This window comes from Lolium rigidum, chromosome 6 (assembly GCF_022539505.1).
Source record: "Lolium rigidum isolate FL_2022 chromosome 6, APGP_CSIRO_Lrig_0.1, whole genome shotgun sequence".
Classification (NCBI taxonomy): domain Eukaryota; kingdom Viridiplantae; phylum Streptophyta; class Magnoliopsida; order Poales; family Poaceae; genus Lolium; species Lolium rigidum.
In genome coordinates, this window is record NC_061513.1 from 165,068,880 (window position 1) to 165,085,902 (window position 17,023).

The window sequence follows — 17,023 nt, forward strand, 5'->3', positions numbered from 1 at the left end:
TGCCCTACCCGGGGTCTTCCCCCCGACAAGATCAATTCGGCATGATGCCGAAAAGGAAGACGTTCGGCTATACCAAGCCGTACCCCAACGAGTACGAATTGATCCCGCTACCACCCAAATATCGGCTCCCGGACTTCACAAAGTTTAGTGGATCAGATGGTTCCAGCTCCATCGAGCATGTGAGCCGATATTTGGCACAGCTGGGCACGATCTCAGCATCAGACGAGCTGCGTGTGAGGTTCTTCGCACGGTCCCTCACAGGATCGGCTTTCGGGTGGTACACATCGCTGCCACCGAACTCAATCCGGACTTGGAAGCAGCTTGGAAGAGCGGTTCCATGAGCAGTATCACTCGGAGGCTTCCGAGGCCGGCATTGCCGATCTAGCACAAGTACGACGAAGCGCGGGAAACAGGTGTCGAATACATCCGGCGCTTCAGGACCGTGAGGAACCGATGCTATTCGGTTCACGTAAGTGAAAAAGAAGCGGTCGAGTTGGCGGTGGTGGGTCTCTCATCATCGATCAGGGACGTGGCCTCCCAAGCGGACTACCCTTCATTGGCGCACATGGTGCGAGAAGTTGTCGAGCATATGAACAAGCGCCACCCGGATGTCTACCAGGACAAATTCAAGCGTGCGGTGGCTCTGGTTGAGGCAGACGAGGATGAAGGTGCTGCGGGAGATCGAGAGGTAGCAGTGGCTGAATGGACTCGAGTGGCAGGCCCCGTGTCCTGCAAATGGGTAAAGCCACAAGGCCCTCCAAAAGGGTTCGACTTCGACGTGACCAAAACTGTGCAGATTTTCGATCTCTTACTCACGGAGAAGCATATAAAGGTACCCGAAGGCCACAAGATCCCTACGGTGCAGGAGCTGAACGGAAAGCCATACTGCAAATGGCATAACACGTTCACCCACACCACTAACGACTTGTAGGGTGTGGCGTCGGCGAATCCAAATGGCGATAGAAAAAGGGCGGTTAATTTTCAACCAGTACGCCATGAAAGTCGACACACACCCCTTCCCCGCCGTTAACATGGTGGAGTATACTTACCATGGAGGGTGCCAGCCAGATTTCTCGTGCAATATCAACATGGTGGGACCTGGGCACCACTCTGGTAAGGACGGAGATGAGGGCAGCTGCTCTCATAGCAAAGACACAGAGGAAGCCGCTCCACGCGATCGGCTCCGCCACGACGGCAAGCGCTATGTCACAGAGGGAGAAGTGAAGAACATAAGATATCAGCGACCTCTCTCTGATCACCTCCTCAACAAGTATGTGAGTCGGTATGACCAACGCCGACGACACGACGATGAAGATGAAAAGGATCGTCTGGCTAGGGACGACAGGAGACGTCGTCGGCATGATCACGACGAGGAGCGATATGAGCGCCACGCCAAGGAAAAGTCGAGGGAGCAAGACGACGGGGATAGGCACTTGGACTGCCCCTTCTTCAGACACTGCTGGGATTCAGGAATGAGCCGATTGCCTACAATCGGCAATTGCCCAGAATGTAAACAAAGGAAGAGGGATGCAGCTAGTGTGTCCGTGTTCAAACGTCTAGGGCCTCTCCCGCCTCGGAACAAGCATATTGAGTCCGCTCGGGTGGAAGATCTCGAGGAACTGGAGGACGATGATGAAGAAGACAAGTATCATCGGCCAAGATGGTGCCCTGATGGGCTCAGGCGTTCCCAGAAGCGAAGAGTTCAGCGTTTGCGTGGGTTGGAAGAAGCTGAAAGATTATACCTGCACACGTTGAGGAAGGCACGGCCTGATCTAGCCGCCAAAATTCAGCGGACCTTGGACGAAGAAGGTCGGCCACAAAGAAAAGAGTGGCGCCCCAAGCAAAGAAGAGCCGATGATGAAACATCGGCTGGCACAAACATGGTGCTCATCCTCCCAACGGAGTTTACTGCTCGAGGATTAAACGATGCACTCAAGGTGGACGACGGCGAGCGCGTCGACATGACAGAGGATGAAGTTAGGCTGGTCGTATCCACTGGCCTAACCATGTAGCTGGAGCAAATCAATGAGCAAACGTGGCGAGGCTGATCCTTGTGATCGGCCCCAAAAATTTATGGAGGGACATTACAAAACCTTCATCGAACAAGCAACGTGGAGGCCGATTCCAGAAATCGGCCAAAATTATCCTTACTGTACATTCTACCTGGGTTCAACATTCGATCCAACAGAGAATACCTGAAGAGCCGATACCATCAAGTCCCTTGAAAGAATCGGCTCGGGGGGCACCTAGGTGGATAAAACACGAGGATATGCAGTAGAAGCGTCTTACAAATGCCCAGCAGCCCAAGATATCCTTTGAGGATGGGTATTGAAGTATGGGGGCCGATACATAAATCGGCCGTAAAAAATACAAAAAAATTTAAGCACAGCCGATGCAACAGACATCGACTTAAGGATATAAAGCCGATGCATGGCCATCGACTCAAGAGGTATAACTGTTATAATCAGAGGGTCAATGGAGAAGGAAGTGGGCCACGAAGAGAGACTCTAATGGAAGAACTCCTCAATGGAGTGGTTTAATGGCTCAGATCCTCTCTTCAAGAACCCCCGGATTCTTTTTGCAAGTATTCGAGTCCGCAATATCAGCTGGGGCAGGTTTGAGGGATCATGACTCTGGCCAATGCCTAGAGCAGCATGGACGTGTAGATCGGGTTAAGGATGGGTTGCATCAAATCCGTCGAAAGAAAGGAGCCGATCTGACCAGCAAGGCGCAAGAGGTGGACTGAGGAAGCTCGGGGGGCACCTCGCCCTGAAGACTCTCTGCTATGAGGAGCCGATTTTGTTTAAATCGGCTGGCTCTGCATTATGACGTGAAGCCAATGGCGGCACGTTTGGCTGATTCACTACCTTGCTCGCCTTGACTGAGGCTCGGGGGGCAGTTTGTCCTAAAAGACCCTTTACTATAGAGAGCCGATTTCGTTGAAATCGGCTGGTTCTGCATTGTAACTTGGAAGCCGATGGTGACACGTTTGGCTGATTCATTACTGTTCTCATCTTAATGGGGCTCCGCAACCAGTTCCAGGGCGCCCGCTCAAGACCAAATCACCAGCCTGCTGCGAATAGCTGTGTCAGGTGCTGTCGTCATCGGCGGAGTTGGCTAACTTGGAGGGATGACTGAATTGGCCTGTCTCGCAGATTATTGTGAGAAGCTAATGCGTTGCCACCGGACTTTGAGCATTGGTTAAGCTAACAAACGGCTAAATCAGCATGAGGGACATCGGCAAAATCAAAGGAAGTTTTTTCATTGATAATACGATTTCTTACAAAGAGGAGCCGATTGTTCGACAAGAGGAACAGATTACTACAGCTAATCCTATGCTAGTAGATCCCTACTCTAAGGGCTATTGCTATCTTCGCCGTCGCTGGGGTAGCCGTCGTCATTGCTGCTGTCGGCGAGTTCCTCGTTGCTGCTACTGTAACCTTCAGCGGAGGCTTCTTCCTCGTCATCGTCATCATCCTCATCTGACCAAGCCCAGCCACGGATGCGCTTTGACGGCGGTTCATCGGAGGAGGTGTTGTCCTCCTGTTCCTTCTTCATGGCGGAGGAGATGTCTTCATCTTCGTCATCCTCTTCTTCTTTGGTGACGGAGGTGAATTTACCCCGGAAGGGAGGGTCGTCGTCATCGCTCTCCACCTCCAGTGCTCCGTCGATCAGGAATCGGAGGTCATCCTCCCCGTCAGTTAGGGGCATGGCCCCATCTGACCAGACGAGGTCCTCGCCCTCTGGCACGAAATCGAAGTCCCACTCCCGCTTGTCCCAATGCTTGGGAGCGCGCCGGTTGTACGCCTCCATCCGGTTGGACTCTGGAATCGACTCGCTTGAGGAGGAGGATTGGAGGGAAACGGAAGAGGAGGAAGAGGGCGACATGGCTATGAAAGGAGAGGGTTTTTTGGCTGAAGGCTAGTCTGGAGCAGAAGGATGAAGCGGCGAACCGTTCGGCACAGATAAATAAAGGGGGCGTAGTGGAGATTTAATGCCGTGACGGTTCTCGAGGACGTGATGCCGAAATTATCAATTCGTGCAGAGAAGCCCAGGAGGCGAGGCGAAATGATGGAAGATTCTGCGGCAGCTCTGCTCTGCCACGACATGACCCGACGAAAGAAAAGCGTAATGATTTTGGAAATGTCATTTCCAAAACCAGGGGGGCATGTGTTATCACCAGAATTTGACCGAGTCAGAGGTGGGCCGCGATCAAGATGGACTTGAAGAATATATATATAGAAGAAATACGTGAATCGGCCTTGTGTACCAAGTTTGGGCTAATTGCCCGTGTATCTGTACCATAGTAGGATACGTGTCGGTTAGGAGTTAGAGTTTTACCCGTGCACGGTTAGGTGCACGCTTGAGTTAGAAAGTCCCCTGGACTATAAATATGTATCTAGGGTTTATGAAATAAACAACAACCAACGTTCAACACAATCAATCTCGGCGCATCGCCAACTCCTTCGTCTCGAGGGTTTCTCCTGGTAAGCATCATGCTGCCTAGATCGCATCTTGCGATCTAGGCAGCACGAGCTTCACGTTGTTCATGCGTTGCTCGTGCTTGAAGCCTTTTTGATGGCGAGCAACGTAGTTATCTTAGATGTGTTAGGGTTAGCATTGTTCTTCGTATCATATCGTTGTCGTAGTGCAACCCGTATACATCTAGCCGCCCTTACACCTATCTTAGGTGTAGGGGCGGCACCCGCTTGATCATTGTTTAGTAGATCCGATCCGTTACGGTTGCTCCTTGTTCTTCAAGGATTAGTTTAACATCCGCATTAGTTAGGCCTTACAAAGGGTTGGAGGATCCAGCGGCGTGTAGGGTGTAGTTTGCTAGCCCTAGACGGGATGTTCCGGGGATCAACCTCGTGTTGGTTTTTAGGCCCTGTCTAGGATCGGCTTACGATCACCGTACGCGAGCGCGAGGCCCAATCGTGAGTAGGATGATCCGATTATGCGGTGAAAACCCTAAATCGTCGTAGATCGTTTTAGCTTTATCTTGATCAAGCAGGACCACCATATATTCGTGCACCTCGTGCGAATCATGGGTGGATCGGCTCTTCGAGCCGATTCACAGGACAACCTGAGAGCCGATCGAGGCTCGTATTTAACGTTTACGTGTATGCCATGCAGGAAACTAAGCGAGGCATCATCCAACACCTTCCTGACCGGGTATAGGTCAGGTGGCGCGCCCTGCGGCACGGCATCGGACGTGTGACCAGAAGGCTTTGCGGGCCGTCGCTCTGAGGGACTGGGGCCAGCCGCAGCCCTAGTTGTTCCCGGCTCTACGGTGTTGCCAGTCGCTGCCCGCCGGTGGGTTTCTGACCGCAACAATGTTTTGCCGGGTTCTTTACTACGCTGGAGAGCACGTAGCTCACCATCAACAGTTTCACCATTGAACTTTGGTATCGTTTCTTCTTCACGCACAACTTTGCCCTTTGTGAAGTTCTTTTTGTCTCCTCCGAACCGATGCCCTCTTTTGAGGTACTTTCGATGTTTGTCAAATGCGACATATTTGCGACCCGCATTCAGCCAAATGAACTCCGGTCGGCTGCACACTGCTGGGCATGGAAACCTACCGAATTGTACAATGCCCGCAAAATAGAGCGTACCCGGGTAGGTCGTGCATGGAATATTGGAACCAAACTTTCATGACAAAGTTTGTCTTCGTTGCTCGGTCGTATGTCAAGGTCCCATGGTGCCAAGAGTGGTGCAAATCATCCACAAGCGGTTGCATGAATACACTCAAATTCTTCCCCGGGTAATCAGGCCCTGGAATGATCATCGACGGGAATATGGTCTTCCTTTGCATAAGGACTCCGGGAGGGAGATTGAGCGGAATAACAAACACGGGCCAACAGCTGTACGCAGATGCTGACATACCATATGGATTGAATCCATCGGTTGCTATCGTAATTCTGACATTCCGAGCATCATTTGCCTTATCAGGGTGTTTTGCATCGAAGTTCTGCCATGCTTTACCATCAGATGGGTGCCCCATGTTTAGTCGTCCCTCCTCGTCCTTGAATCTCAACCCGTTCTTATGCCACGTCATCTGTTTGGCTGACTCCTCGGACATGTAAAGCCGTTGGATTCTTTTTATGAACGGGAGATAACGAAGAATCTTCACGGCGACTTTTGTCTGCACCTTCTCACCATTAGCTCTGGTTATCTCATGATACCTAGAGGACCCACACTTGCTACAATATTTGTCATCCGCAAACTCTTTCCAAAACAAAAGACAGTTTTTGGGACAACAATCATACTTCACATAATCCATGCTGAGCGCTTTCAATATTTTCTTTCTTTGCATACATGGTTTTAGGCAGACAATGGCCTTCGGGCAACATGTTACCAGATTTTTTTCAAAGCATGCACGGGTGCTGTCGAACTGGGCCTTGTCGGCTAGTACTTGCGCGATGGCATCGAGCTGAGAAATTTTTGCACCCTCGTATAGAGGCCTCTTAGCCGCAGCCATCATATCATAGAAGGCCTTTGCGGTAGGCTCGGGTTCCTCCGGTTCTGGCGGTTCCTCCGGTTCTGGCGGTCCCTCCGGTTCCTCTTGTTCTGGCGATTCTGGCATGTAGGCATCGTGGAGATCATCTAGCAAGTATCTAATCCCATCGTCCTCATTGCCATCGATTCGCTGCCTCATCACCTCACCTCTGTCACGTTCGTACTGAGCAAAGTCGACACACGTGACGTAATCAGGCATATACCCATTCAACCAAAGATGTTTAGTCATATCATCCTTTCCGTGACGATGACGCCTCTTGCAACGAGCGCAAGGGCAACTTGGACGAACGCCTGACTTTGAACCACGCGCTAACTCCTTCACTAATAAATTGGTCTTCCATACCCACTCTTCTGTCATTTCAGTCGAACTAGCACGGCCACTGTACATCCACCCATTATCAGCCATCCTCTGCTTGATTGGGAGACAAACAACAAATAGTACCATGAAATTAAATGCATCATATTTTTATTTATTTTACCGGGTGAAACGCATGCATCAACCTACATCTCTACTAGGTGGGCTCCTAGCAGCCGCCGGATCCGTAGTTGGCTACGTTCTCCATGCTCTACCCGGTCCAAGTCAGAATTTCGGCAGCACCTCCCCGCTGCTCTCCCGATACACGTCTCGGCAAAAACCGAGAGGATGTGCATCCGGAGAACAACGGGGAGGCGCCGCCGAAATCTCGACTCGGACCGGAGTAGAACATGGAAAACGTAGACAACTACGCATCCGCCGACTGTCCCGTAAATGCCGCAAGCGTTACGGTTGAAAATATGCCGACCACTAATGCATATTTATCCGCGTAACGCTCGCGGACGGGAAGTGACTCCTAGGTTACACAACTTTACTTGAAAAATGAATCTAGTGATGTAAAAATATGGAGGAGGTGGAGTTTTAGCTCACCCTCGGCGATGTCGGCGACCGTCTCGAATCGCGTCAAGCAGCAGGGACCCGGGGTCGTCACGCCATCGGCCTAGTTTAGACAACAACAAATTCAAATTGTTAAAATCATATTTCTATTTCTATTTGCTATTTTCCATTTCTATTCTATTTTCTATTTTCCATTTCTATTTTCCATTTCTATTTCTATTTCCTATTTTCCATTTCTATTTCTATTTGCTATTTTCCATTTTCTATTTCTATTTGCTATTTTCCATTTCTATTTCTATTTTCTATTTTCCATTTCTATTTTCCATTTCTATTTCTATTTCCTATTTTCCATTTCTATTTCTATTTTCTATTTTCCATTTCAAATTGCAACAAGTAATTAGTAAAATGCAAAAAAAAATTACCTACTGGTGAGGCAGGGGCGGATCCGGGGAGGCGCGGGCGCGGCAGGGGCGGAGCAGGGGAGGCACGGCCGACGAGCAGCAGCCGGCGGCGCGGCAGAGGCGGAGCAGGGGAGGCACGGGGCGCGAGGTTGGGGGAGGCGGCGACGGCGCGCGGGGTTGGAGGAGGCGGCGACGCGCGGGGTTGGGGGAGGCAGCGGTGGCGCGCGAGGTTGGAGGAGTGATACGTCCAAAACGTATCTACTTTCCCGAACACTTTTGCTATTGTTTTGCCTCTAATTTGTGTATTTTGGATGCAACTAACACGGACTAACGCTGTTTTCAGCAGAACTATTCTGGTGTCTCGTTTTTGTGCAGAAATCCAACTTTCAGAAAAAACCTCGGAATTTAGACAGAAGGCCCTATTTTCCCAGAAGACTCACGGAGCCAGAAGGGCAAGTCAGGTGGAGGCCCGAGGGCCCCACACCCTAGGGCGGCGCGGCCCAGGAGGGGGGCGCGCGGCCCTAGCGTGTGGCCCCCTCGGCAGGCCTCCGACGCCCTCCTTCGGACTACTTATCGCCCTCGACCTAAAAACGCACGGGGAGAAGTCGAAGTCGCCAGAAACCCTCCAAAACGCCGCCACATCGCGAAACTCCGTCTCGGGAGCCAGAAGTCTCCGTTCTGGCACTCCGCCGGGACGGGGAATTGGAGGAGATCATCGCCACCATCACCACCGACGCCTCTTCATCAACCAGCCATGTTTCCCCCATCCATGTGTGAGTAATTCCCCGCTGTAGGCTGAAGGGGATGGTAGGGATTGGATGAGATTGGTCATGTAATAGTGTAAGATTGTTAGGGCATAGTGCCTAGTGTCCGTAATTGGTACTTTGATGATATTGTTGCAACTTGTTATGCTTAATGCTTGTCACTAGGGCCCGAGTGCCATGATCTCAGATCTCGAACATGTTATTATTTCATCATGATATTAATTGTTTATGGTCTTACCCGCAAGTTGTATACACATGTCGTTGTCCGGAACCAATGGCCCCGAAGTGACGAAATCGGGACAACCGGAGGGGATGGTAGTGATGTGAGGATCACATGTGTTCACGGAGTGTTAATGCTTTGCTCCGGTGCTCTATTAAAAGGAGTACCTTAATATCCGATAGATTCCCTTGAGGCCCGGCTGCCACCGTGCTGGTAGGACAAAAGATGTTGTGCAAGTTTCTCATTGCGAGCACGTACGACTATAATTGGAACACATGCCTATTGATTGCTTTGTACTTAGACACCGCTTTATTATTATCTGCAAATGCCCTGCTTGATTGTTACATGAGTTTCTCTCATCCATGCAACGCCCGTTATCCTTCCCCGTGCCTACAGTATTTTAATCCTGCTGTTTACTATAATCACTACTGCTGTCTCTCGTTACTCTGCTCGTTGTTATTTCACTACTACTACTGCTATAAAGCTGTTACCTACTGATAAACTCTTGCGAGCAAGTCTGTTTCCAGTGCAGCTGAATTGACAACTCCGCTGTTAAGGCTTTCAAGTATTCTTTGTCTCCCCTTGTGTCGAATCAATAAATTGGGTTTTACTACCCGCGAAGACTGCTGCGATCCCCTATACTTGTGGGTTATCAAGACTGTTTTACGGCGCCGTTGCTCGGGAGCATAGCTTTATTTGGAAGTTCACTTGGATTGATATTGTTCGCTGCAAATTCTCCATCATGGGTAAACCTCGCGATACTAAAGTCGCCATATTACCATCCACTACAAGAAAAGGTACAACTCGAGTACCTCTGCTGCTCTTGATTCACCATCTCGTGATTGATGAACTTGTTTCACCACCACATGCTTCACATGCTTGGTACTTCTGCTGAATCTGAAAACTCTCATAATATTGATAATATTTCTGCTGTGCTTGATGATAGTGGTTCATTGGGATCCTTTCTAGATGCTACAATTGCTAGGTCTAGACAAATTGAAAATGCTGAAACTTCCGATGCTACTACACCTGTTAGTTCACCTGAACTTGATTATTCTAGTGATGATCCTGATGAAGATTATGTGGAGCTTAATGATGATCTTATTAATAGATTCAATGCTACTGCTGATGCAAGTAAAATTAAAAAGTTTCTCACACAATATACTGTTAGACATAAGTTATCTCCTGATCCTAAATTTGCCACATCTCCTATATGCATTAAGGATAAAGATTATGATTTTTCTCTTGATCTATCTCATATAGCTATTGTAGAGAAAGCACCCTTTTGTGGTACTGAGAAAGAAAATGCTGTAGAACACATGATTGAACTTTCTTCTATGAGTAGCTTGTTTTCCGATGATATCAAGATGCGTACTTACTTTGTCGCTAAATTTTTCCTTTCTCATTAAAGGATGATGCTAAAACTTGGTATAATAATTTGCCTCTTGGTTCTATTAAAAATCCAACTGATTTGCGTGATGTTTTCTTTCGAAAATACTTTCCTGCTAGTGCTCAACATATTGCTTTACGAGAGAATTTATAGATTTGACCAGGGAGATGAAGAGAAATTGCCCGAGGCTTGGGCAAGATTTTGTTCTCTTATCGAGCTCGACCTGGACATGATTTAGAAAAGAATGATTTACTTGATATATTTTATAGTGGACTAACCATTGAGTCTAGGGCATATTTGGATAGTTGTGCTTGGTTGTGTTTTCAGGAAAAGAACTCCAGACGAAGCTGAAGAATTATTGGCTAAAATAGGCCGGAATCATGATGATTGGACTACGCCTGAACCAATTCCAACGCCAATATTGAAAAAGAGGGGTTTAATTAAATTGAATGATGAAGATACGAGGGAAGCCAAGAAGTCTCTCAAGGAGAAAGGTATTAAATCTGAAGATGTGAAGAATCTACCTCCCATAGAAGATATATGTGAGATAATTCCCCCTTCATCCATGATTGAGGTAAACTCCCTTCGACGCTTTACTAGGGAAGATATTCCGTATTCAAAACCTCCTGCGCAATGCTTAGATGAGTTTGATAATTATATTGTTAAGCAAGAAAATTTTAATATGAGAGTAGAGAATCATCTAATGGAAAATTCTCAAGCTATTAGCAATTTGCATGATATTGTGGAGAGAACCTCCAATGATGTTAAGATGCTTGTTAAACATTTTCAAATGGTTCAAACTCAAATTGATCAACTCACTAAAGTGCAAAATGACTTATTACAAAATAATTCTAAAGAGAAACATGCTTATGAAGTAACAACTAGAGGTGGTGTCTCTACCCAGGATCCTCTATATCCTGAAGGGCATCCCAAAAGAATTGAACAAGATTCGCAACGCATTGAACCTAGAGCCCCTTCTAAGAAAAAGAAGAAGAAACATAAAAATGTTGTAGAATCCTCTGAACCTGTTAACGATCCTAATAGTATTTCTATTTCCGATGCTGAAACTGAAAGTGGTAATGAACATGATAATAATAATGGTAATGATAAGAATGATGTTTCTGATAAAGAAGAAGTTGAAGATGAACCTGAAAAGCAAGATAAAAATAAAAAGTATACTAAAGAAGATTTTATTGCTAAGAAGCATGGTAATGAAAGAGAACCTTGGGTGCAAAAGCAAATGCCTTTCCCTGCTAAGAAACTAAAATCAAAGGAAGAAGAACACTATAATAAATTTTGTGATTGGATGAAACCTCTATTCTTGCAAATCCCTTTGATCGATGCTATTAAATTGCCTCCTTATTCAAAGTATATGAAAGATATTGTTACTAACAAAAGGAAAATCCCCAATGAGCAAATTTCCACTATGCTTGCTAATTACTCTTTCAATGGCAAAGTTCCAAAGAAGTTGGGCGACCCGGTATACCTACTATTCCTTGTTCTATTAAGAATAATTATGTTAAAACTGCTCTATGTGACTTGGGAGCCGGTGTTAGTGTTATGCCTTTTTCTCTTTATAAGAGACTTTACTTAGATAAGTTGATACCTACTTGATATATCTTTGCAAATGGCTGATAAGTCTACTGCTATTCCTGTTGGTATATGTGAGGATGTTCCTGTTCAAGTTACTAATAACCGCTTGATATTAACTGATTTTGTTGTGTTGGAAATGCTCGAAGATGATAATATGTCTATTATTCTTGGGAGACCTTTTCTTAACATCTGCAGGGGCTGTTATTGATTGCAATAAAGGAAAGGTTACTTTCAATGTTGATGATAAGGAGCACACCGTCTATTTCCCCAAGAGGATTGAAAAAGCATGTGGAGTTAATACTATTTCTAATGTGAGAACTATCAAAGTGGGAACTATTGATTGTCCAATATATGAGCCTAAAGAAGAATATCAAACTCTTGTGATTGGATCCATATCAATACAATACAAGGTAACATGATTGATTTGAGGTTTATTTCTTCTTATGCTATGTAAAATTTATTTGGTGGCAAGACTTGATCAACCTTGTTAACAAATACTTTTTTATATGCATAGAGGAGGTAAACAACATCTCTTTCTTCCTCCACTTACTCTACTTGCTGTAGCACTTTTATTTTGCAAAGTTCCTTAGCCATTTAGAGATTTCAAAAAATTTCCTGGCCAGTAATAATAAACTTAATATCCAGAAATGTGCATTTTTCAAAGTTTTCAAAAATTCACAAAAATTATACCGTTGGTCCTATTTTTCGACGAGGCAAGCACCTGGGGATGACCAAGTGGGGCACCCCGGTGGCACTCCACAGGCTGGCGCGGCCAGCAAGGGGGCGCGCCACCCCGGTGTGTGGGCCCCCCTTTACCCCACTTTAGAATCTCTTCCTCCCACACTCTTCTCTCTCCCGAAAAAATCGACACCAACTTCCTCTCACTCGTGTTTTTGCTCAAGAACTCCAGATTTCTCGATCTCTTTGCTCAGCCCAGATTGCGTCTGAGATTTGGCACATTTGCTCTTCGGTATGTGACTCCTTCGATTATCCAAGTAGAATTTTGTTTGGTGGAGTATATCTTGCATATTTTACTGCTGTAGGTAACATGTTTAGTGAGCTTGCATGCTTGTTCTAAGTGGTAGAAACTAGTTTTGATGCATGATTAGTACTCTAGCAAGTTCCTATGGTAGTTTCCCTCAATTATATGTCACCAAATCAAGTTTTATATTGTTTGTTGAAAAATTTCAGAAAAGGGGGATGGACAACTTTAACTTTGGAGAAGTGTTCCAAGGGGAGACAACAAGCACGGGGAGGCCCTCTAGGTCATCCACCCGATGCAGGCCATCCTACAATGAGGATCACATCGCACCAAGCTTCGCACCCGAGGAGGACAATGGAGTCCCCAACGCTGCATCCTTTCCATATTATGACTTTTTGAGTAATGCAGGGTTGTTGGATGATTTCTTTCCCTCGTCGGTAGAGCAAGTTTAACCACCTATGTGGGAGATGAGAGTGAGCAATACTACACGCTCACTAAAATCTTTGTGGAGAGCTTCAAGTTCAACAATAGTCACTTTAACCCGACAGTTTCATTCAAGATCTATGGTAAACCTATTACTATGAAGTTGGAATTTTTTTGTGCTGCATTGGGTATTGTCCCTGTAGGTACAGCAAGGAAGATCGAGGACAACCCAAGGGAATTGTTGGAGCTCTATCGAGGGATCACCAATGATGATTGTCGCACCATTCAGCGTGGCAAGATAAGAAATATTCAACTCCCGCCATTAAGTATTTTGCTTATTACATTGGTACTAGCATTCTTGGTAGGGAGAACACTAGCAACATATCTAGCTATCACCTTGGTTTCTTAATTGCTGCACTCACTGGGGAAACACCTTATCATCTTGGTACTCTTGTTGCTCGCCGCTTGTCTAACAAGGGGCCTATATTTGGAGGAATTATTGCTTCGCGCGTTTTAGCATATTTAGAGCTTCCTCTTGACCCTAATGATGTAAAAATAGCTCCTATGAGGCTCGATATTGCTGCTATGAAGAGTCATCAATTTGTTATAGCTGACTCTAGGTTAGATAATAGTGTCTATAGAGTGTTGTTTGCTGACGGGGAAGAGAGGGAAGTCCCTTTGCCCCAACCAGATTTGTTCAGTATCAACAGGAAACCATGGTCGCGCTCTAAGGAGGAGGTGGATGAGAAGCTGAAGATACACAACTTCCACCAGCAGCATGACTCCGAGGACGCTGAGCCCTCCTACGACTACACCGTCACGTATCCGGGTGCTTCTTCTAGCACATACCCGGATTATGATCCATCTTCGTACTACGAGGGTGCTTCTTCATGGGCACCATGGGGTTGATCTCCACTTAGGCCAAAAGCCTAAGCTTGGGGGAGGTATACCGGCATCACTCATTCTTTGCATATTATGGTTGCTGGATACTTGTACATACTTGTTTAGTTTCTTTGAGTGGTTTTCTAATGAGAGGGAGATGATACTTCGGGAAGTACTGCCTGAAAACAGATTCTGGACTGTTACTAGAAAAATTCGTGCGCACAGCCAGAACGTTATTTTGAGCTGCCAATTTTTGTGCATGTTCCCCAGGTTATTATCTAACTTTCATTAGTTGAACACTTTTCGAGCTGAGCAACGGAAGATTTTTGTAAAAATCGATTTCTGTACTGCTGTCAAGTTTTGGCAGATTTCTGCCATCTCGCTTTTCTGTGTTTCTTTTAGTTTTCATTTTCTTGTTCTTGCTTTGTTTCTTTCCTAAAACACAAAAAGACCAAAAATATTTCTGTTGTTTCTTTTCACCACTTGTTTACTTTAGTTTCTTGCATTTGTTTCGCTTTATTTGCTATTGCTAGTTTGCTGTGAGAAAACCCAAAAAGATTTTGCTTTGTTTGCTTGTTTTCTTTTGTTCTTGTTTCCAAATTCGAAAACACCAAAAATATTTGCTGTTCTTCTTTGGTTTTGTAAAGTTCATTATGAGTTCAATGGTCTTCGGTGGCTGGAGCGTGGTTTTCATTTCATATTATCCAAGCTACACAAGTGAAAAAGCAATAATGACGATATTCGACAATCTGATTGTGGTGAGAGGCTGGTATGGACTCTATTTGTTTTCATTTTTGTACATATACTCATCCATGTGAGCATGCTTAGTTGGTTCATGTGAGGTATATGTCATTTAAGAAAGTCTAGTAGTTCATGATCTCTCATGTTTAGCTCCAATTTATTAATATGAGAAACATGTCATGGATGTTTGCTTGCATTGTTTTATTCATAGATAGGTATGATATTGTGGTATCCTCCTCTGAATAATTCGTTTGAATTAACTTGGCACATGCTCACGCATGCATATGACTGAACAAGAGTCAATTAAGCCTCAATGATTTACATTGCTTCGAGTTCCGGTATCACTCTTATGCCTCGGTTAATTTATTTTGCCGCAAGCATGATTATGACGATTCTCGCTCTCTTGATTTGTCGCTCCCTAGTCTTTTGCTAGCCTTCACTTGTACTGAGCGGGAACGCTGCTCGTGCTTCCAAACACATGAAAACCAAGTTATTCCAGAGTGTCCACCATAAATACCTATGCATGGCATTTCAAACCATTCCAAGTAAATTCTCATGCGCTACCTTTAAACCTTCAAAATGCTTCTCAATTTGTGTTAATGTTTCATAGCTCATGAGGAAGTATGTGGTGTTTAACTTTCAACCTTGTCATTAACTCTTGACGGACTTTCATATGGACTAGTGGCACATCCGCTTATCCAATAATTTTGCAAAAAGAGCTGGCAATGGGGTTCCCGACCCGATTAATCAAACTTCACTAATAATTCTCTTCACATGTTTTGCTCTGATTCATCAAGTAAGCAACTTAATTTTGCAAATAGACACTCCTCCATGGTATGTGATTGATGGAAGGCACCCGAGGATTCGGTTAGCCATGGCTTGTGTAAGCAAAGGTTGGGGGGAGTGTCACCCATAATAAAACTAAAATACGTGTGTAAACAAAAGAGAAGAGGGATGATCTACCTTGCTGGTAGAAATAACGTCCTTCATGGGAGCCGCTCTTGAAAGTCCGGTTGGCGAGGTAGTTGGTGTACCCATTACCATTCGTTGACAACAACAAACACCTCTCAAAACAATTTTACTCCTGTTTTAAAATGAAAAGCTCTAGCGCATGTTAATCCCTGCTTCCCTCTGCGAAGGGTCAATCTTTTACTTTTATGTTGTGTCTCCATCCTTTATTTGAGCACTTTCTTGAGAGCACAACTGTCATTCTTAGTGTAATATGCTTGTCTCAAAATATGATTGACTCGTGGTATAACTTTGATGCTTTTATCTTTGACAATCACTATTTCTAGTCTTTCTATGAACTTCGGAGGTGCCTGAGCATTTATGTTTTGCTGATCAAATATGGGCAAGCGAGATACCACTCTATCATACTCGTTTATGAACATTGCAATCCTGCTTATATACATGATTCATGATGCTTATTATTAATTGTTGGTACCTTTCCATGATTGATATAGCTATTAGATGATCCTATTTGCATGTATCTTATTATGAACTGCCTAAGTGTTAGCCATAACATGAGAATATTTACATCATATGAACAAATGTGTTCGTGAAAGTTCTTTTATCGCTCGATTGTTAACTGAATTGCTTGAGGACAAGCAATAAGCTAAGCTTGGGGGGAGTTGATACTTCCAAAACGTATCTACTTTCCCGAATACTTTTGCTATTGTTTTGCCTCTAATTTGTGTATTTTGGATGCAACTAACACGGACTAACGCTGTTTTCAGCAGAACTGTTCTGGTGTTTCGTTTTTGTGCAGAAATCCAACTTTCGGGAAAAACCTCGGAATTTATACGAAGGCCCTATTTTCCCGGAAGACTCATGGAGCCGGAAGGGCAAGTCGGTGGAGGCCCGAGGGCCCCACACCCTAGGCGGCGCGGCCCGGAGAGGGCGCGCGGCCCTAGCGTGTGGCCCCCTCGGCAGGCCTCCGACGCCCTCCTTCGGACTACTTATCGCCCTCGACCTAAAAACGCACGGGAAGAAGTCGAAGTCGCCAGAAATCCTCCAGAACGCCGCCACATCGCGAAACTCCGTCTCGGGAGCCAGAAGTCTCCGTTCTGGCACTCCGCGGGACGGGGAATTGGAGGAGATCATCGCCGCCATCACCACCGACGCCTCTTCATCAACCAGCCATGTTTCCCCCATCCATGTGTGAGTAATTCCCCCGCTGTAGGCTGAAGGGGATGGTAGGGATTGGATGAGATTGGTCATGTAATAGTGTAAGATTG